The 21,491-nt window shown below is 38.9% G+C and overlaps 1 long non-coding RNA gene across 1 annotated transcript; it reads left to right on the top strand.

Moving 5' to 3' along the window:
- The first annotated feature begins 2,032 nt into the window (after positions 1-2,032).
- On the top strand, positions 2,033-17,611 carry LOC109143624. Its single transcript, XR_002043932.3, has 3 exons — positions 2,033-2,220; positions 2,477-2,615; positions 15,380-17,611. It is a non-coding gene; the product is annotated as an uncharacterized LOC109143624 (long non-coding RNA).
- Positions 17,612-21,491: the final 3,880 nt, after the last annotated feature.

A 21,491-nucleotide genomic window follows, 5' to 3' on the forward strand; every position in this document is an offset into this window, starting at 1 on the left:
GCCTTCCCTTCTCCAGGCTGGGTAGTCCCAGCTGTCTCAGCCTTGGTGAGGTACTCCAGACCCTTAAATCCTCTCAGAGGTCCTTTATCATCCTTAATCATCTCAGTACTCTCCAGTAGCTCTGTATCTTGACTAAGAAATTTCAGTAATTATTAAACTTTTTTTTTTTTGGGCAGAGAATACAAGCAGAAGAAGTGACTGTGATCTCAAGAGCACAAAGAAGTAAAAATATCCAAAAAAAAGACAAAGAAGAGATACACACCAAGGTGAAGCAAATTTGTCACGTGAGACCATCATCTTTTGTTCTACCTCAACAAGAACCTTAACAGCACACAAAATATTTTACTTTAAGAGTGTCCTCCAGTGCCTGCTAGGGAGTGACTATTGGAAGGTGACATTTTCTTTTTCTTGTGACTGGTTATGTGCCCTGGGAAATGTAAAAATATCACCAAGGTATGCATAAGAGAGGAGTTAATTAGTTTAACTTCCTGATGGGAATATATTAACAGAGTAATAAGATGCTCAAATACTCTTTTTATGATTGTCCCTGCCAAAATAGTTGTTGGAAAGATTTTTGTAATACAAAAACTTTCATCCTCCATATGGAGATCCAGATGCTGACTCTGATCTTTGTATGGCAGAGGTCACTGCAAACATTCAGCCTCTAGATCTCAGAAGTGGCACCTCTGAGACTGTTACTGGAAGGATTCTGTGTCAGGATCAATATCTATAGACAGCTTTCTCCTAAATTCCTCTACAGACGGACCCAGAGGGAATCATTTCCCTGTGTCAATACACCATCCTTTGAGAGGGAGGAATTGTTTTCTTTATTGCCATCCAGTGCTTTCATTCTTTAAACTCTTTGTTCAAATGCAAATGCAAATTTGCAAGTTCAAATGCAATTTGTCCTGCACAGTCATTGCCCCAAGTGGACAACATAATTAATCATCTATTCTTATGTACTTGTGACTTAAAATGACTTTTAGCTAAACACTCTCACCCTAACTCTCCCCTTGATTAAGCCTGAGCCACATAAGCATGAATTTTACTACTGTGTCTCTCCTTCTGTCAGCCGGAATGTCACTTTGGAATTTAATCTAGTGAAAACAAAAATAATGTTTTGATTTCCTCACTGTTCTAAAATATGTAACCTATTCTCCATTTAAAATAATTTTTTAATATATTTTCAGCTATCTGGAATGACCGGTATATTTTCTTATGAATTGCATTCTAAAGTTACACATAAAATACCTTCCTACTTACATACTGAATATGAGGGAGGTAGAATTATATTCCCTATAATAAAACCTTAAATCAACTTTCAGCTTCTTTATAACTGTCTAGACAAGAAAAATCTTCTCAAAAAGTCCCACTAACCTTAGGATCATCATTTAAGAGGACACTGTCTCCTAGGCTATTTATATTTTTATCTGGATCTGATAAAAATCTGTGGGTAGGACACACAGTCTGGTTTCTATTTCCCTGCTTTATAGAGCCAAACAATCACATTTAGCTGATTTTTTCCCTCCAAGAAATAAATTTTCCAAACAATGAAAAAACGAATACTTGAGCAGCATAGGCAGCACTGTGTTAAGGTATATTAGTTCATATTTGCAAATAAGAAGGACTGTAAAACCTTCTTTTCTTCAGGTGACAAAGGAATGATGGCAAATTTCCAATTATTTCAGCAGATCAAGCATCCCTTTTCAATGCCAGGGTTTTTTCACATTTCTGTAACATTGTCTTGGCTGATACAACCACCTCGTAAGTAATTGCTTGCATTAAACAATTATAAAAACTTTGGAAGATATAAAAAAAATGTCTGGGAGAATAAAAAAAAATCAAAATAAAATTTAATAAAAAAGCTTCTGTCACTGCACATCCCCAAGTTCCCATATTATTTTGCTGATTCATTTATAAGATTATATATTAAACAGCCATCTTTTTGAAAGGCCATTCTGGTGCAAAATAAATTAACCTGACACATAAATTGTTCTCATTTTGCAGATTTTCTAAAGGATTAAATCTTGTCACCAAAAAAAAAAAAAAAGAAGCAAACATTGAAAAATACAGAAGAAAACAAAAAGAAGAATAAAATTACCCTGCGTGGGGAAGAGAGCTTCTCTGCTTTCCAACACCCACCAGTCATAGGAGATGTGCCCAGGAACCAGGATCTTCAAGCAGACCCACATCTCATTTTGGGAAAAGAGTTTTTTCAAGGTAAGCGGGTCCATTTTAGAGACCACCAGCTCGAGATACAGTTTTTACAGACCTGGCAGCATGTTTTTACCATAAACACTAAAAATGCTGTCATGGGCTCCTTGGAAAATCTCTCCCTTAACTGTCCCACAAAGAAGGAAGCGGTAAGATGAATTTCTGGTCATCTGGTCACTATTTGGCTGTTCTAGAAAATCAGACCTGGTGCCATAAGTGCAGGGAAAATCCTCAGCAGCAGCCTGAGTGTTCTGTTCTGCAGCTCCATCCCTACAGCTGCTCGTGCTGAGGAAGTTGTCAGGATAACGGTGCTGCCGTGCCAGTGCTGCTCCTCTCCTGATGTTCTGCTCCTCTCCTGATGTTCTGCTCCTCTCCTGATTCAGGGACAGGTTACTGCTCAGGTAAGACAGCCATGCCCTGGATAACCACCTTCCAGCAGAAAACCGGCTGGATTTGAAATAATTAAAGCACTCCTACATATTATTTACTGTGAATGAAGAAGTTCCTTAAGTTCTTCAGGAACTTAAAAGCCTTTACTACTTATCTGACAGGTTTTGCTCACTTTATGTTGCCAGAATGATTAAGTCCCATTAATCCCAGGCTGCCTGGTTCTAATAACCAGATAAGCTGTCAAGTAACATATTGTATATCTCCTACCACTGTGGTTCCAACGACTTTTATATATGCTCTGTTTCTTCTATTCTCTTCACTATTCTATTTTGAAACATTGATATAATTAATACCTTTTCAAATCAATTCATGTCTTGCTTAGGCTGACAAACATATCAATCTGTAAAAGTGATGCACTTTAATATGAAGTCTTTATCTTTTCTTATTGGTTATTAACCAATTACTTGTTACCGATGCTTTTTCATTCTGAAAAAATGTAAAAGATAAATAGCTGTTGTGACAGCCAACTTAACCATCTAGCACCATCTTGAGGTTAAACTGCTCTTGACATTCTAAAATAAATGGACATTCCTTGATTAGCTCACCAGAAGCTCCTCTAGTGTGATGCAGATACTTATTTTTCACTGACAAAAAATTTTTAAAAACTCATCATTTTTAAGACAAACATCCTGTAGATTTTTTTCTTTGCTTCCTTGCACAGACTTTAAGACAATTCTGTTAATTCTGCTGGCAATTAAGCCTAAATTTATATTCCAAAGGAAGAGTGGGATACTGCACATTTTTATTTTGTAACTGCTCTGAACATTGTACTCAGAAGTGAGCTAAGGGAAGTTCTAGGGTTTAGACCTCTATACACCAGTTCTCCCACAAGTACTTTCCATTTTCACTGGGATTAATTCTAAAGTTTACTTCCAGACAAAAACATATATTCTAGAGGATACTGGTCCACCTGGCCACAATCATCTTAAATGCATTTCTAACTGAAAATATCTAGGAATGACTGGATGTGATATTTTGTTGAAGCATAATGAACATGTCAGATAAAGCTATTGAGCTTGCACTGCTCATCATATGTTTGAAGTTAATCATAACACCAGAACATTGCTACAATTATGAAAAGGGGATGAAGGCTGGGACCTTTTCAAGGAGCCAGGCAACAGTGAGGAAACTGCCCTTTCTCCAGACAGACTTGCCAACTTTGAGACTTCCTAAAAAATATAAGCCATTCACTCATATGGTAATGAGAGGCTGAGATATACACTGGCTGTACACTCATTTCAAACAAATCTTATCCTGAGTCCTCTGTTACTGGGCTGAACTCCTGATGAAACTCATCATGAGAATTGAAGTAAACACAGCCCCAGCTTTGTGAGCACCTCACATCAACAGCCACTCAAATGGTCTTTGCTGTGTCCAGTGTTGCGCTGTCATGTATAGAGAATCAGTGTTAGGAAATTGCAGCACTTTCAAGAGCTCATATTTTCATTCAATTGAGGATTCAGGAAACATAGAGAACCCAAACCAATTTACCTTTAATAAGGAAATAGGGACTTCTAGGACTCAGAGGACTGTCCTATATAAAAATGTGATTTCCATAACGCTAGATATCAGCACTTTGTGCACACTGCTATTTCTGCCTCAAAACCTGCCTGCAAATGCAGACTGAAGGAAAAGCTAATGGATTTAAAATACCCCTACCCTTCCTAAAGTGTCCTCATGATGATATTCAGTCTATAAGGGCTGATGTTTCACTGTACATGTGAATCTGTGCATTCCCAATACAACATATCCAACTTCTAACCTTAATTGCTGCACTTTCATTTTCTACCTCATGGCCCTGGGAAATGTCTTTCCTCTTGCAGTGACGTACACTTAGAACTGGAGGGTTGATCTTGCTAAAACACTTCCAATGGCTTACAGGTTTCACTACAGTTTAACATGAATTATATCTGGACATTTTCCACAACAAAGACAATAACCTTGTGAAAATCAATTACAGCCATTGCCAACGTCAAGGGATTGATTTAAAGTCAACATTGATGGTAACCACTGCATTCCAGAAAGACAAATGCAGAGCAAATGCAAATGCAAAATGAAATACACAATAATCAATAACAGAAATGGATATGCAGGAGACAGTCCCTCTGGGGAATCCAGTCCGTGGAGACAGGGCACCTATTTTCCTGAGACAGCAGATAAGTGAGACAAGGGAAGCAGAAGAAAGAAAGTCTAACTACTCTCCTGCCAGAGCTTTTGGAAGCTCCATCAGGATTTGTGTCAGTACTTTGAGAAAACTGAGCAGGGTGTCTCTCAGATCACAGCAAGAGATGCAATCCATAGGGAGAGCAAGGAAAATTTCCAAAGAAAATACAACTCTTACTACATATCTGGACACTTACAGGGAAAGTGATCAAGACACTACTCTTGTGAATGGGAAAATCCACTCCCTGCTTAGCCATAATCCCAGGACCAAGGCCTCTAAATGCAGTTAAACAGCTCTATTTGTGGCTCTGTTAGACTGAGATGAGACGGCAAGAGAAACTGAATGACACTGAAAGCCATTTTTATAGGTTTTGTCAAAATACCTGCAGCAGCACTTCAAACTTTCAAGTGAAAGTGTTAGGGGAAATACCATGAAAGCCTCTTCCCGAAGGAGCTGTTCAAAAGATTGTGGAAAGCAAAAGGATCAACAGCCCAGCATTTTCGGGGACAGTAATTGCCTCTCCTGCTAATTCACACTACAGTCACAGGGGAATAGACCAGGAATGTGGGGCACTACTTGAGCCAGTGTCAGGTCTAAAACTCCGGAATGAAAATGTGCATCTGACTCTACACTTAGCCTATCTTGCAACATAAGCCTTGAAAGCCAGCACTGTATAGGACTACATCTATTTCTGGCTCTGCCCTGATCTCCTTTTAACCCCCACACACCTCCTGGCTCCCTCCCTCCCTCCCTTTTCTGTCACACCCATGTTGGCCACGTATTTTTCAGAAGAGCAGCTGTGCTTGCGTGCTCTGCTGGGGAATGGGGCCTGGCCTCCAGGATCACACAGATACTTTGACTATTTCATCATGAAACCCCAAATCTTGGGACTGAAGGAATCCTCATATAATATCTGTGTGTCTTCATCCCATCAATGGTTTATAAATTATGGATGAAGGAGTTAGGGAAAGAGCAAGCACATTTACTTAGAGACTAGGCCAAATTACAGTGTTGACACTTGTTACCTATTGACATTTCTTGGTAATGTCCATACCAATCAAATTCTTTCCTAATTGATCAATTTAGACATTGAAAATCAAAATTACTTTTCCTGTGCCAATTGTTCTTGTTCCATTGTTGTATTTGACAACAAAAATGCTCAATATTTTAATTCCAAACAACCACTAATCAGTGTTGTTTTCTTTCATGGAGAAAACCATTTTCAAAGCAACAAAATGTTATCTGAGAGAACAGAAATTTGGAGCTCCCTGGTCAGCACAGTAAAGCGGTATTTAGCCTTCACTGAGATATTTTATTTGATGCATATTATACTTGCTAAAAGGCAAATGTACTTTAACATTGCAGCTTGTCTCTGAATAGATCACTTCATTCCGCTGAAAGCTTTAGACCACCTGTTTTTAGCAAAACCAAAGAAAATGTGTAGGTCAGATCAAGTGCAGGAAGCAAAAGGGCAGTACCAGGGTTAGGGACCACTAGAACTTGCAGCCTGCTTTAAAGGCTGGTGGAGGAGGAACAGAGCTCTTCTGGGGGACAATCGCTCATTGAAGGTGGTGTGGATTGGTGGCACTGAGTCAGGCAGATCTGCACCCTGGCAGGGCAGCCCAGGGCACGTTCTGACACAGAGGCACTACATGAGGGAGCTGGTACTCCAGGATTTTTTCTCTTCACTTTTTTTTGTGATAATCAGAGCTTGACCACATCTGGAACTGAGACACCAGGTGGGATGAATAATTGCTGCAAGAGGCTAAAGCAAAGTCTTGGCTTGACACCTTGTTCATTGACCAGCTCAGGATTACATTGATCACCAGGATCTTGGTTGGTTGGTTGGTTGTTTTTTTAACAATAAATGCCTTCAAAATCAAAGAACAGGGGAACAAGTTTCGTGGCTACCACAGCAAATTTCACCTGATTACCAGGAACAGCAGCAAGGTTAGTGCATCTCCTTCCTGTGTGTGGCACAGTCCAGTGCCCTGAGAGTTCAACACCAGCATTTCAGTGGCAGGGTCTTTTACACAGTGACATCTGAGTGAAATGCAGCACACATGTGGTACCCAGGTGGTCAGATTAGGTGGCCTAACTGCTTTCCCTGGGACTTAACTCAGATTCTCGATTGAAGAGGCTCTACTGACTGTGTCTCCATAATCGCTTAGATTCTTACAGCACCATGAAGACACAGAAATATATGTGTTGGATAAATTGGTTACAGTTATGCATTAAAAAAAAAAAAGAAAAAAGGGAAATAGATCTAACTGCCTTGTCATCACACTCATCAAGAAAGCTTTCTCATTATACCGAGGTCCACTTCAGTAGGAGGTACATCACCCTTCTGAAAGAGCTCCTGTGACTGAGAGGTCTGAGAAAGTCCATTCATTTGGGAAATACCCCTAGGAGCCCATTTACAAAACCTCAGAATCCCTGTGTACCCCTCTTCCAACACCCAGTCACAGCTGGAACAGCTCTTCTCCTTGGGAGCAGCAAGTACACAGCAAATAGCCAGACCCTGGTGCCAGGCAGCCTCTCTACTCAGGGAGAGCAGGCAGGCATTTCTGTGCTTATTCGGGATCATGTCCTAAAAATTGATGCAGAAACTAATATCCTGAGTCTGATCTGAAGCCCATTAAATGTTACTGGGTCATTTCCATGGCTTCCAGCAGGCAGCAGCTCAGATCTTACTGCCATTTGGAGAAGCAGATGAAAGTTAGCTATTTTACAGAATCTGTATAAATTAGCACTACTTCTGGGATAACAGACAGAGAGCTCAGACTGTGCTTTTTAACATCAGTATGAAAATCTCCTGCCATGGCACCATTCTGGGACTGTGACACAGAGCAATTGGGAGAGACAACACACTCTTGGGAGGAATCTTTGTCAAAGGCCTCTTCTCCACCTATCCTCCCCACACACCTGACTGTGTTCAGCCCCACCTGGCCGATCCCTAATTGGATTTCTGCAGGCAATGGGTACTGCTTTTGCTGGCATTGCACCTTTCCTCAGGTCTGGCTCTAACCTTCACAAGCTTCAGCTGCTGCCTCCCAGGTGAAGAGCAAAGGTGAGGCTCAGATCAGTGTTCCCCTGAAGGAAACTCTCATTATCACAGAGGCATGAACAGCAAGCTGATCACACAGCCATTAACATCCCTGAAAGCCCCCTGCCAATTACCTGCATGGGAAGAGATGTATCTTGTGTGCTAACAAAACACATCAGGCAACAATATCAGGCTCAGTAGAGAGAAGGCATGAAAAGATACTTTTCTCCTGCCAACTGTTTTCAAAGCTCAACTTGAAACAAGTGACAAAGCAGTAGTTATTGTACAACAGATTGTGTGGTTGCCATGAAAACGGAAAGTTTCGGCACTCTCAGCTATCATTAGGATGCTCACTGGCACACTGAATCTTGATAGTTCCAGGGTACAAAACAGGAACCCCAGTGGGACCATCTTCCCAGTAATTTACATGTCGCTGTGTAGGAGGCCAATATTTCAAGCAGGTTCTGTGTATGTGTTGAGAGTAAATCTAGGAGCCCAATAAGCTGTAAAAATATATATCATCTGTCCTTCATGGGTAAGACTAATATCCTCTGATGATAATTTCTAAAATGGGTTCTGAATACTGAAATTTTAAATTGTTTTGAAAAGCAATAAAACCACTCAGAGTGAGCATATCAAATTAATGTGTGATAATCCCTCCCTTGCTGCAGCAAGATTTTAAGTGGCATTTTAAAAATGTCTTCTGTGAAGAATAAAAACAGTAGGGATGTGATAATACCACACCAACTGAGGAAAAAAAAAATCCCTGTCCAAATTTGCAAAACCAAAATCTGTCATTTTGAGACCAGGATGCATTTTTAAATGACAATGTGCAGAGGAAAAAGAGAAAAGGCTATCCTTGGAACAGTGCTGTTCAGAAAAGGTCTCAGATATCCCTCTGGCAACCCTGAAACCCATCCCCCCATTCTTTACTGGCCTGTGGAGTACAGCACCAACTGTTTTTCCACATGTAAACTATGCTGCTCTTCTATGGAGAGAGGTCAGTAAGAGAAATACTTATTCCTGAGCTTCAAATATTTCTGCTACCTTGGAAGATGGCACCATTTGCTGGCTGCAAAGGAAAGTGGTTTTTGAGGAGGACATGAATTCTTGTTTTCTCCATAAATAACTGGCTAATAGTTATTGTCTATTCTGGTTTTGTTTCAACAAGTGTAATGAGAGCTTTGAGAGCTAAAATTTCTTAATTCCAAAGGTGTTGTAAATAAAACAAAAATCTGAGGAAGTTGTGCGTAAGTGAGCAACCTGTACCTGGTTTAAAAGTTTAATTTCCACCAAAAATATTAGCAGGAAAGCATCAGGACATATCTAACAATCTTTACTAGCCTGTGACTCCAAATGATATATTTCAGCTTTTAGGCTGTGTGCTTCACTGCAGTTTGCCACTGAAAATTTGGCACGTGTTCTGTTTGACATTTATTAGACACAAGCTACTGTTTCTCATCTTCAAGTACAAAAGATATTATAGAAAAATATCTGAGAAAGATGTTGCATTATAGAACAACTGATTCTGTATCCTTTTTATGAGCAGAAACTAGAGATTTCCCAAATAAGTTCCTTGCGGTTGAGAAAACTGTGTAAAAAGATGGAATTACCTTTCTCTGATAATATGAAAGGGATCTTGAATGCTCAGAATGATAACAGATAAAGCATGAGATGGGAAATAAATGATAGTTTTTACAGACCATAAAACCAGAAAAAGTAAAGGATGCTTGGGTTCCTAATATCAATTTATGTTTCTACCTAGAGAAAAATGTTGCATTAACACACAGACTAAAATATGAAATATGTATCTTAAAAGACTGGTGATAGTCCAGAAGATAATTTCCTAAATCAAAAGGCTTCCATCCAGTGTGCTAGGAAATCTGTGCTACACTTTATCTTGAGAGATAAAGACTAATTCTTCTTAGAGCTAAAAAAGTGATAGCTGGGGTAAAACCAATCATCCTATTGCTTTTCTTATGTGCAAACAAAATAAAGTCTAAACCCCAGTGGTTTTAGAGAACCAATTCCGAGAAGTCAGAAACAATTACAGAACAGATTGATTGTTGATGTGAATTTAACAGAATAGCATGAGTTACAATGACATTACGATACAAAATCATAATCAAGGAAACCTACTCATTTTTAAAGCTTCATTGTAGAGGCAAAAGAATCCATGAAGAAATATGGAAAGAATACTTAATAAATTACGAAAATAGCGCAGTTGATGATAACACATTATAAATCAAGAGGCAGAGCTTGCAGAAAATTGAGACCAGAAGAATACAACTGCTGGCAAGCACAGTTAAGACCAAGAGCTTTTTAAAATATATAAACCAACAAAATTAACACTACTTTCCCACATGCCATTAAAATGTGTACCATACAAACTAAATTCAGTTGGTTGCTTTTTAAATTCTTGATTTCCATTTTCAAGAATTGGAGGAAGAATGCAATATATTAATTTTGCTGCCCTTTTTTTTTTTTTTTTTTTAAATGACAGATTATTACCATTTTTGATTGTTGGTTTGTCTCCATTCTGTGAAATTACCCACTGCTAGTATGACCTCTTTTATCAGTCTAACTGATAACCTGCTTTGGAGCAAGAGAGAATTTATCCTTGGGAATTAGAGGCTGTCAAGGGCTGTGAGAGAGAAACAATGAAAATAAAAGCAATCAGTAAAAAGCACATATTTACCAAGAAATGTAACTGTACAGTTGCCTCAGTGGTGTTATTGTTTTCTCTCAGGTAAATTGTTTTATGACAGGCAGTGAATTTTTTTTTATTTCCAATCCTGTAAGCAAACATCAACTACAAATAAAATTGCCCCCAAGGAAAAGAAATCCAAGAATAACAAATTCAAAAGAGATGGCACATGTGACAGAAAGCAATTCTCAGTGCAGGCTAGGCAATTATGAGATGGAAAACATAAAATGTTACGGGAAAGGTATTTTCCTTTTTCCATATTTCCTGTTTTAACTCATTCGTGTTTGAGCCTTTGGACTACTAAACTCAATTAGCAGCAATTTAATTACCACCATATATTTTGAGGTGCAGAGCTCTCCACAGCAGACACTTGCTCCCTCAGAAGGCTCTCTGGAGACTTAGAGATGTATGTTGCTATTATCAGTGGTTTCTTCTCCTCAGCCAGTGCAGGAATGGAACAATAGAGAAGAAAAGATGTGGCCTCAGCTCCTTCTCCATTTAAAACTGTCTATTGTAAATCAACTTGCAGCTTTGACAGTCAAATGACAAACCACAAAATTCTTTCTCACTGATCTCCTAAGGTGGAAAAAGTATTCACATCTGGCAAAATATTTATGAGTGCAAGTATATCTGTGTAGCCTTAGGAGACAGATATGTGTCACAGAGCCCTGGTGCTCCAGCTCTGTGATTGAATGGTAAGGTTTTGAAAGATTCTTCCCCATGGGAAAGAAGTGATAATATCTAAATCACCAGATTTTGAGCTTCCAGTAGCTTTTAGGCTAACTCAGGCCTGGACTGCATACACACACACACACACACATATATATATATATATATATATATTTTTTTTTTTTTTTTTTTCCTCCTGTGGAAAAGGGCTTTGACCAATTCTAATAAAAGCTGCTATTAATTGTCCTGTACCCTACCAATATAAAGGAAAGGAGTTTTTGTGGGTTCTTCTTCTACTATATTGGAAATGCTTCAATTTTAGTCATTTAAGAGAAGACATGAGATCTTTTCAAATGAACAAAGACCGGTGTGGGAAAGGCTTAAAAAGCAACAACACATTATCATTCACTAATTCGTGGCATTGTCAGCAAGGGAGAAATGTGAAACTTGCCAGGCCAGGAAATACTGCACAGTTGCAATGCTGGCAGCACTCACTCTCCAGCTAAGCCTTCAAAAGCAAAGGAACAGAAGGTAAATCTATAGCAAAGCATGTGCAATTTATTGAAATGACAGAAGTGGAAAACTCTCCTTCAGAACAATTAGACAAAATATTCAAAACCGGGTGCAAAGGGACCAGGTACAAATGGACAATTTCAGGCAGAGGGAGCAGAATCTGAAGAGGCAGAGCAATGCAATCACCAGATACAAGTAGCTATTAGCACCTGTAAGACCTAAAACACTCTTACAGAGCCAGCTCAGGACATATCTTGCCATTCCTTCACCAAATGAGCCTCTTGCATTCCCATTCAAGTTTAAAGTAGAGCAACTTCAGCCTAACTTCTGGTATACAAAGGAGGCAGCTTAGTCAGGAACTTAGTCCTCCCTCTGTTCCCTCTGCATTAAAGTAGAAATACGTCTCAAGAGGTGATTTACAGCATCAAGGCATCTCACTGCCTTATGCACAGGCAGTCTCATGGATTCTTCTGCAAAGTCGTAGCAGACACTCGTGTTCTGCATACAAAAATTGCACAGTGGGGAAGTAAAACACTGGGGTGGTCTCGAGCCCAGCATGTCACATCCATCATTGTGGCTTTGATGAGAATAAGGTGGAGTTTCACTCCTTGGGAACTCTCTTGGCCTTGGTCTGCTCAGCCAAACTTCCCACGAGGGCACTGCCCCGGAACTGCAGGGTGTTGTGTAACACAAATGCCAGTCTGGGCAGAGCACAGGGGAGCCTCAGCCCAGCACAGGAGCACAGCACATGGCCCTGCTTGGATTGATAAGCTGTCTCTAGACACAGCTTTGCTGGAGGACATCAAACAACATTCTCATAAAACCCAGGGGCTTTGGCTGCCTTTATCATGAGTAGTGAAGAGCTGCAGTTTCTGTCTCTTTAGAATAGTAATTGGGGCTTTGTTTTGCTGCTGTGCTACTGGGAGGCTCTCCTGATCTCCAGTTCAGACAGAAATTTAGTTCTTGGAAGATGGAGCACTTCTTAAAGAAGTACTTATTGTTACTGTCACTGCACGCAATCCCAAGGTGAGCTGCTGGGATGTTTTCTCATGCTTTAGAGCTTTTTCTTTAAGCACAATGTAGGGGACATTTTTTAACCTCTCCTGGTTTAATAACTAGCAGGTTGATATTTGTGATGAAGTGCAAAGTTTTGTCAGGGCAGCAATACATTTAACAGACTCATTGATAGCACAGGAAAAAGGCAAACAGGCTGTCAGACACACTATGGGGATGAAAGGATTGGAAAAGTGCTTTGATTTTCAGTGGTGTTAGAGTTACTTCTCCCTACAAGTCTTGTTCCTTTTCCAACCTTAAATCCTCTCAAATGCAACAATACTTCTCTGCATATTTATATTCAGGGTTTTAACTACTAGGGTGGGTGGTTTATTTCCGATTTAATCAATTAAGTGTCTCTAAGGCACTTTTGAAAGTGTGGTTGGGTCTAAAACGTTTTATATCATCATCTCACAGGATTTTTAATATAAGCTAAACATATTAGATGCTTAAACTTCATTAGTTCCAACTTACTCACGCACTTTTTAAAATCCCAGAAGATAGTCACATCTATCATCAGATGAATAAATAATTTTTGACAAGCTATTCCTTAACTGTGTTTGAAAATTACCATAGGACTAATTTTAAGCACTGTAGATAAAAATAATTTTGGAAAAAACCTCAGAAAATTTGGCAATGTGCTGTTTCTTATCATATCTTGAACTATGCCTCTTCACAACAAACAAAAGAAAAGTTTGAGTGTAATAATAAAAAAAATCTGTTTTCAAAATAATGATAAAAGGTAGTGAACCCTTTAGAAATGTCTAGAGATCTACAAATAAAAGGTGTTCAGAAAGGTGCACTTGGGTGTGCTCCCCATATTTTTCAAGCATGTACACTGTAAAAGGCTGGATACAACCTTCTCAGAGGAAAGAGTGTGATTCAGACCAGATACAAATTTGGAGTGGTTCTGTAAAGTTTCTCATCACTTCAGTAAGGGTTTAATGGTTCTTCAGTGTACAACACTGTATAATTTATATTTTTCAGTCATAACCGCTCTTAGAAAGAATGGATTATGTGGCTACCTGTTCTAGGAGTGGCAAGCAAGTATTTGCAAACATTTGTCACTCACTGGAGACAATTTTTCTGTTAGAACTAGCAGAAGTGGAGAATATAAATATCTATTTTATTGTGGATTTGGATACTGCCAGGGAGGAGAGGAAAAAGTGCATAATGGATTACCTAAAAATAATTAGATCACAGAGGCATAAACTCTCCCTGGCCTTCACCATATAACTAATGATCATATATGTGCAGTCTCTAGAGGCTTAGCCCCACAGAAATTAATGTTAAGTTCCCAGAGACAATCAGGTGCCCAGATTTAATTACTGAGTTACATAAACATTGTAATTAATTGTAGGAAGCGTTAGAAAAATTGAGTAACTAGAAAAAATTATTGATATGTGCTGATTAGTAAAACCTAGGGAAAAAACCTCTTCCCTTCTTAATGAAACTCATCTCCACAAAAACCCACTTTATCAGCAGGACTGACACAGCAGCCTAACAAACCCACTGTGCAACACAGGTCATTGCAGAAGACGCTCTTCAAGCAAACCTTCACTCTGCAAATGCTCTGCCATGCAGCAATTCTGTACCTCGAGTTACTGGCATTATTATTTATGTTTATTACAGGATTGCTGAAGTTCTGACCATTGGGTGGGACATGCTGCAGCCAACATTGTGCAAACTCTGGAGATGTCTGACTGATAAATGGCCAAAGAAGTGATTCACACTGAAGGGAAAATATTATGAATTTGCGCATTTTATGCCATTAGTTCTGTTTAATCCATCCCTTACATATTTTTTAAAGTACCTTTTTAATACAAATCAGGACTCTCCACCATTTACATAGATCATATATGTGGTCAAATCACAGCTGTGAGGACTACAGGCCTATTTTTCTGCAAAATAAAAAAAATAATTCAAAAAATCCCATTTTCTCACTTTCTCCAACGTATTCTCATGGCATGGACCTATAAAGAGTGTTCTGAACCTCACTTGTTTTGAGCAGTCATTGCTGTCCTTCTGTCCTACTATGAAATCCTGTTCCCCCAGGCAAACTTCTCTCTTTTCTTACAGAACATCTCCTCTGGTACTTACTAGAACAAGTGAGAAGAATACTGTTGCTAATCAACTCCTACATGTAAAAAATCTTTTTTGGGACAAATAAAAAAATACAGAAATGTTATTATGCTTATCTCATATATGTAACAACACTTCTGTTAATTCATTCATTTGATTTATGTTTATCAGAATAAAGGTCAGCCAGAGCTCAAATTTGGATTTAGAGCCAATAATGTGAAAAAGTTCAAAAGTCTAATGCATCACACTGGAATTTACAAGAGATCAGCCTCTGACACAATTCTACCTTTTTTGTTGTTGTTGTTAAAATCTCATAACTGTTCTCACAATATTCCTGTTGGGTCTGAAATAAAGCTCACAAATACATCCTTTGACCATCTCAGTTAAGTAACCACAAGAAACTGAACATGAATGTTGCAAACCTAATGTAAATACAGACCATCCAGTAAAATCTCACTGATTTTGGTTATGTCATTAACAGCAAAGCCCAATGTTTTGTGGTGAAGACAGAAAAGTGTGTGCACATCCAAGAAGAAGTCATACAGCAGCCTGTGGATTCCTGGACATGCTTCTGGCATGATGGAATATCTGCAGAGAACACCACAACAATTAATTAGTGACTCCACTGACATTTGAAAGTTACCTTATGTTCAGGAGACTCTCTAGGTAGGATTTCTTCAGCCTGGAAAGCAACATCAAATCATATCACATCTGCTTCTCTCCAGCAGAAGCTGCTCTTTTACTTGATGTATTCCCCTGCAGGACTCTCAGTTCTTTCTTTCCACCTCCAGCCTCATTCACCAGGAAGATAAGAAATTATTCCAGGATATTGGATCCATCACAAATCGCCACCATCCCAGAGTCCACAGAAAAAATAGACATCACAATTATTTTATTTAAATATTCATTGCTTTATTGATAAAATCAGCAGAGCAGGCCTTGTAGCCTTTTTGCATATCTTCTTTATATGAAGGATCTTAGACTTGGCCTATTATCAATTAGAATAATTCAAAAAGTAGCAAAAAATCAATGTGTTGATAGAATTATAAATGAAATTTCTTTCTGAGTAGAGAAAAGAGAGGCTATTCAGGAGGAATAGCGTAACAGCATTATAACAGAGGATGTTTAAAACTTAGATGATGAGCACAAGAGTGACTTCCTACCTAAAAGGTTATAAAAGTAGCAAAAACTTAAAAAGTAAAACCTTTCCCCATATGCATGTAAGCTTCCATACCTCTTCTTTTTTTGGCTGCAAGACAAAGACTGGGAACCAGACTTATTGAATACCCTTAATTCTGCTGGAAGTGGAAGATTAATTATAAGGAGGGATATTTCATACAAACCTATTTTACACATAATTGATGTTTTATACAAATATAATGAAGGTTAACTTTGTCAGATGTGAAATAATATTGCTTAGGGTTTTCATTAGTGCTGCTTAAATTAAATTAATAGTTTTTTTTAAGATTTGTACTGGTAGCAAAGGACACAAACCAGGATTAGAATGGAGAATCATGCAGCCAAGCAAAAAAGTAAGGCTCCCCTGTAGTGTTTAACAAGACTGCACCAGAGTCTATTGAAAACACTCTTTTTAAAAAATTGTTATTTGTCTGAAAAATCCCTCCAACAGAGTCACTGTAGGTGTTAGTCACAAATTGTGCATAGTAATGAACCATTGTCAGGAGGAGGGGAAATCACATGTAGGGGTCAGGAGGAACAGGACACCCAAAGAGCAAGCAGTGCAACCTGTGCCAGCTGAAACGGAATTCAGTAGTGTTAAAACACCCTCTAGGCTCAGTATCATGTGAAATTTCTAATTTGGACAGAACACACCAGCTGCAAAGGCACCAGTGGATGAAAATGTTCACTAGTCACTATCCTAAACTGGCCACGTGGCCATCCAGTACCAACCAAAGTGCTCCCACAAGTCCCAATATCTGAAAGCGCAGCTGTCCATAATGACTGCGGAGGGGAAAAAAAGACACCCTAAAGACCCAAGCACATGGAAAAAAGGTAAAAACCAGGAAGCCATTTCAGCAGGAGTAGAGCTTGGTGAACAGTGACATAACTGTCTGGACTCAAGATGAGAAACCAGAGAGAAATCTCCCTGTTGTGTGGCCATTTTGTGATCTATTTAGCATTTTGGAAGTTCTCGAACCAGATTTGTTTGTAATCAGTGGTTTTACATTGGAAGGATGTGACCATTTTAAGTTACCCTGGAAAAGGTTTTGATAATAAAACTTTAGTTCAACTGAGGCTGAAGTGGTTGTGGCAGCAGCAAGTGCCATTTGAGTTTGTAACTGCCCACAGAAAAGTTTAAGTTTTTGGCACCTAAAAATCCTGTCAGCTCTTCTTGTCCTTTTATTATATTATCTCTCCATGACCTTGACATGAGTGATTTTTGCAATATAGCAATGGTTTCATTTATTTTGGCTCATTTAATAGGGAGCATTTAAGAACATATTCTTTCTCAGCATGCATCCTTAAGTATCATCTGAACACTACCAAAGTGACTAGCACATTAGTGATATAAAATTAGCCTATTTTTACCCTGGTTAATTAGCACTATGTTGTTGGCTTATGCATATAGAAATATTTTTGACAATGTAGATGATTCTTTCTCAATTTTCACTGTCCTAAATTAAAACAAGATAAATTTCCTGAGAGCAAAAAGATTCCCTTCTTATTCATTTTTGAGTTTCATAAAATGATACCAATTATTTCCACCTAAAGGCACAGAAACTTAATTCTGATATTAAGCAAAGAGCCATTTTAAAATTTCAGCATTTGTTTCTTTGCTGTAAGAGGAATTAATAAACAGAAGTGCTAAGGACCAGGTATCAATATGGAAATTGTTTATTCTATCCTGACAGTCTATCTAGTATAAGATATTACAGCTTCCCAAAGAATGAAAATGAATCATTCTTGCTGTTGCATTTATTTATATTAACTCATAAAGCTGTAATACATAGTTAAAGGATAAAGCTATGCTAGAGTATTCATTTTATTTGGTCCACTGGCCAAGGATAAATGGGGTGTAAATCTTGTTGAATGCACAGAATCCCACGGCAGCTGAGGTTGGCCAGCTCCTCTGGGATCCACTGTCCTGCCACTCAAATGGGGCAGCTAAAACAGCTTGCCCAGGGCCACATCCAGCCTGGCATTTTTAATAAATAGAAATAGAAGTCAAATGATATCATCTGTATTTCCAGATCATTTGATCTTTGTACGTTTAATCCATCTCTTACAATACGAATTCAGTGGAAAATCTCCCAGTGCTATAACTTTTCAATCTGCCTTACTCTGATGAACTTCAGCACTTGAATGTCAGGGTTTACTGACAAACTTAGAATCTCTTTAATTTTGTTGCTGAAAAAGGTTTGATGTAGAGAACAGGGCTTTTACAATTAAAACTGTACAGTTAAAACATGAAAGAAAAGTCTCTCCAAGCACTTAAAGGTTGCTGTGTGGACAATTTTGGACTGTCACTTACACTCTTTGTCATGCAGCTCTTTCCACATTGGGCTTTGACAGGTGCAAAGGCAAATTCCCTGGCTGGGGCAGAGCCAGGGCTTGGCACATGCTGACAAAACAGACCAGCTCAGTAATAACAGTTGTCTGGGGAAGATGAAAAAACCCTGTGCATGTTTTTAATTGGTAGAGACTGACTGCCAAGTTCATAAATCAAAATTTGAACTTATATACTGCAGAATCCTTCAATTTCAGATTTTTTTTTCCTTTCACATTAGACTGTTTGAACAGATTTTGGAGGGCAGCTGGAGCTACTAAACACTTAATTGAACTGTTCTCTGTACTTTGAAAATGCAGAACTCTTTTGTGAAATAGATACAGCAAAAGCAACAAATCAAGATGACTAATTCCAGCAACGATTTTAACTCATAATTGCATTAGCACTGTCAGTAGTGTCAGCAACAGCATCAAGAGGTCTGTACGTGTAACATTGGGCTGCACTAGGGAAATACAACAGGCCAAACCCTGCTCTCGGTTTCTTTACATCTGGTGTGTATCTGATCAAATATGATTTGCACCAGTTTAGCTGAGGGTAAGTTTTGGACCTGTATCAACTGGCTTCAGAATAGCTTTACCTGTCCTTTGTGCAGACTGACAAAATCTGCAGAAAACAGGCACATAACAGCTCCAACAGGAATTGATCTGTCCCAGGCTGGCCGAGAACTCAAGCAGCCACGTTTGGCTAATTCTGATGCAAGGTGCTGTCTTAGACTCACACTTTCGAAGTTAAAATTGTAATTTGGTCTTCCTGCTTTTGGGGGTGAGGGGTGGGGTTATTAATGAGGAAATTTTAGAATTTCCCATATCTGAAATACAAATATTCCACCCTCCCTTATTTCTTCCATCCTCAGAAACCACGCACATATCTCATCTATTATACAAACAGAGAGGGACAGAAAAGTCATTTGTCATTATAATCACATAAATGTGTCACTAGCTCTAAATAATGCCTGACTGAAGGCCAAGAATGACTCTATTTCCCAGGATGATGAGGCACTTTCTTTTTAACAACTACTTTAAACTCTTTTGAAATGACTGAAATGATTACAATTCTGGCAACCACTCTGAAATTGCTTGCCATCAGAGTTTGACACCAGCACAATGGCTTTCATCCTTTCACAGTCTTTGTGATTATTCCCATACAGATGAGACATTGCTTGGTTAATCACAAAACAAACTGAGGCAAGAGAGTGAGGAAGGGTTCCCTGGCATGGACAAATATAGAAGATGTGGCACAGTGTAACACACACAGGTGTGTGGGGGTCCTCTCTTCTCTCAGAACTGGGTTATGGATGAGTTACCAAGCTGAGAGCTCTCTGTGACAGCACAGGTCCTTATTTGTATGCACATTATTCTCAAGTGGGGATGACATCCTGTGCTGTTACAACATAGGTAGGAATGTGACTCATTTGCATTAAGATCACTTAGCAGTTGCAAGTTTTGCTAAAGTGGATCCTTAAATAACAGCCCATCTGAATCTCATTCTAAAAACACATCCAGGCTCAGGGAAGCCAAATCTGTCACTTGCCTAACACTGGGGCTTAGACATCATTCCTGAAGTATCCCAAAAGGGCGATTGTTAGTCTGCCTGCCAACACTGGAAGTGCTTCCCATCTTTCACCTACTCACATTAGTCCTTAATAAGAGTGAAGGACTCAATGGAGGAGGCAGTGAGGGTTGAGGACTGCTTCAGCTGGCTGTGGCTCTTGTGGCATAAAGCATTCATTTAACCATTGCAAATGTGTATTGGTCTTTATATCCTGCAGTTGTAGAGATAGAATTAAAAACTTGGACAGAAGGAGACCTTGAAGGCAAACAATGTTAAGTTTTCTGTTAATCTTCTATTGAGAAGTCCAAGGAGAGACAATTTGAGCCATCAGGACAACATTTGTTATACACAGCTGTTTGGTTTTTTCTCTGAAAGCCCTGATTCCAAAGGAACACAACAGCCTGAAGGAGTGGTAAGTTGTGGTACCACTGCAAATGGCCGTGCCTGAATGCAGACAACAGCAAGGGACCTGTGAGTGTCACAAGGCGGTTCTAAAGCACGGTTTTCTGCCATAGTGATCCTGCTGAAGTCATCTGGACTGTTGTTACACAAGTGAGCAAGAACACAGTGATCTGGTTTTAACCAGGAAAGGCTCCAAGGAGCATCTTTCTTCAGCATGTGCTGGACTTACTCTCGTGCCTTAGGGTATGAGTCAGCTGTGGCTTTGCTCTTACCAGGTACTACAGTCTCCCTTCAGGATATGATGACAACTTAACCTCCATGGAAGGTACTTCAGAGGGTCATGCCAGTGACCTCCATGTTCCCCAATCTCATCCTCTGTAAGTACAATGCAACCATAAAATACGGCTCTTGGGAGCACAAAGAGATTTATGCATTTAATATAAAGGTACTTTGAAATAATCTATTGGAAAAAAACCAGACAAAAGAGGATCAGCAACAGTAGAAATAACACTGAATTTTGAGTCTGTGAGGAGTCTGAAAAGGCATCTTTACACATTTATCCTTTGAATAATTCAGAGCACTCTACCAGCAGCCTTTGGATGCAGCACTAGGACATTGGTTTGCTAACATCATTCCTTTACAAACGTGTATTTTAATCTTGTGACAGTCTCAAGAGTGCTTTGGCAACATTTGTCAACTAAAACTCCACTGCAAAAAAGTCATTATTTTCATTTCCTCGATTAATCTTTTTGGGCACATGGCTTCATGACACAAGGGATTTTCCAAGATTGTGTTTAAAATTAAGAAGAGAGACAGCTACACATTTAAATTCATATTTTGTAAGTTTTCCCTTTCTAATTCATTCCCTTTAAGTGATATTGATATTTATACACAGAAATTACAGTTTGAAGGAGGATGAAAATACATGGAAAAGAAAGAATAGGAAAGTTAAGTTGTGACTGATTTATGCGCCTCTTGATCAGGCAAGAAAAACTCAGTTTATCTGCAGGCCTAATGACTTTTCACTGTATGGCCATATTGCACCAACTGGTAAGAGATAATAACAAGAAACATGACTGGGTTTTTATATATTCAAGTCAACATGAAAATG

The sequence above is a fragment of the Corvus cornix genome, chromosome 14 (genome assembly GCF_000738735.6).
Source record: "Corvus cornix cornix isolate S_Up_H32 chromosome 14, ASM73873v5, whole genome shotgun sequence".
In the NCBI taxonomy this organism is placed as follows: Eukaryota; Metazoa; Chordata; class Aves; order Passeriformes; family Corvidae; genus Corvus; species Corvus cornix.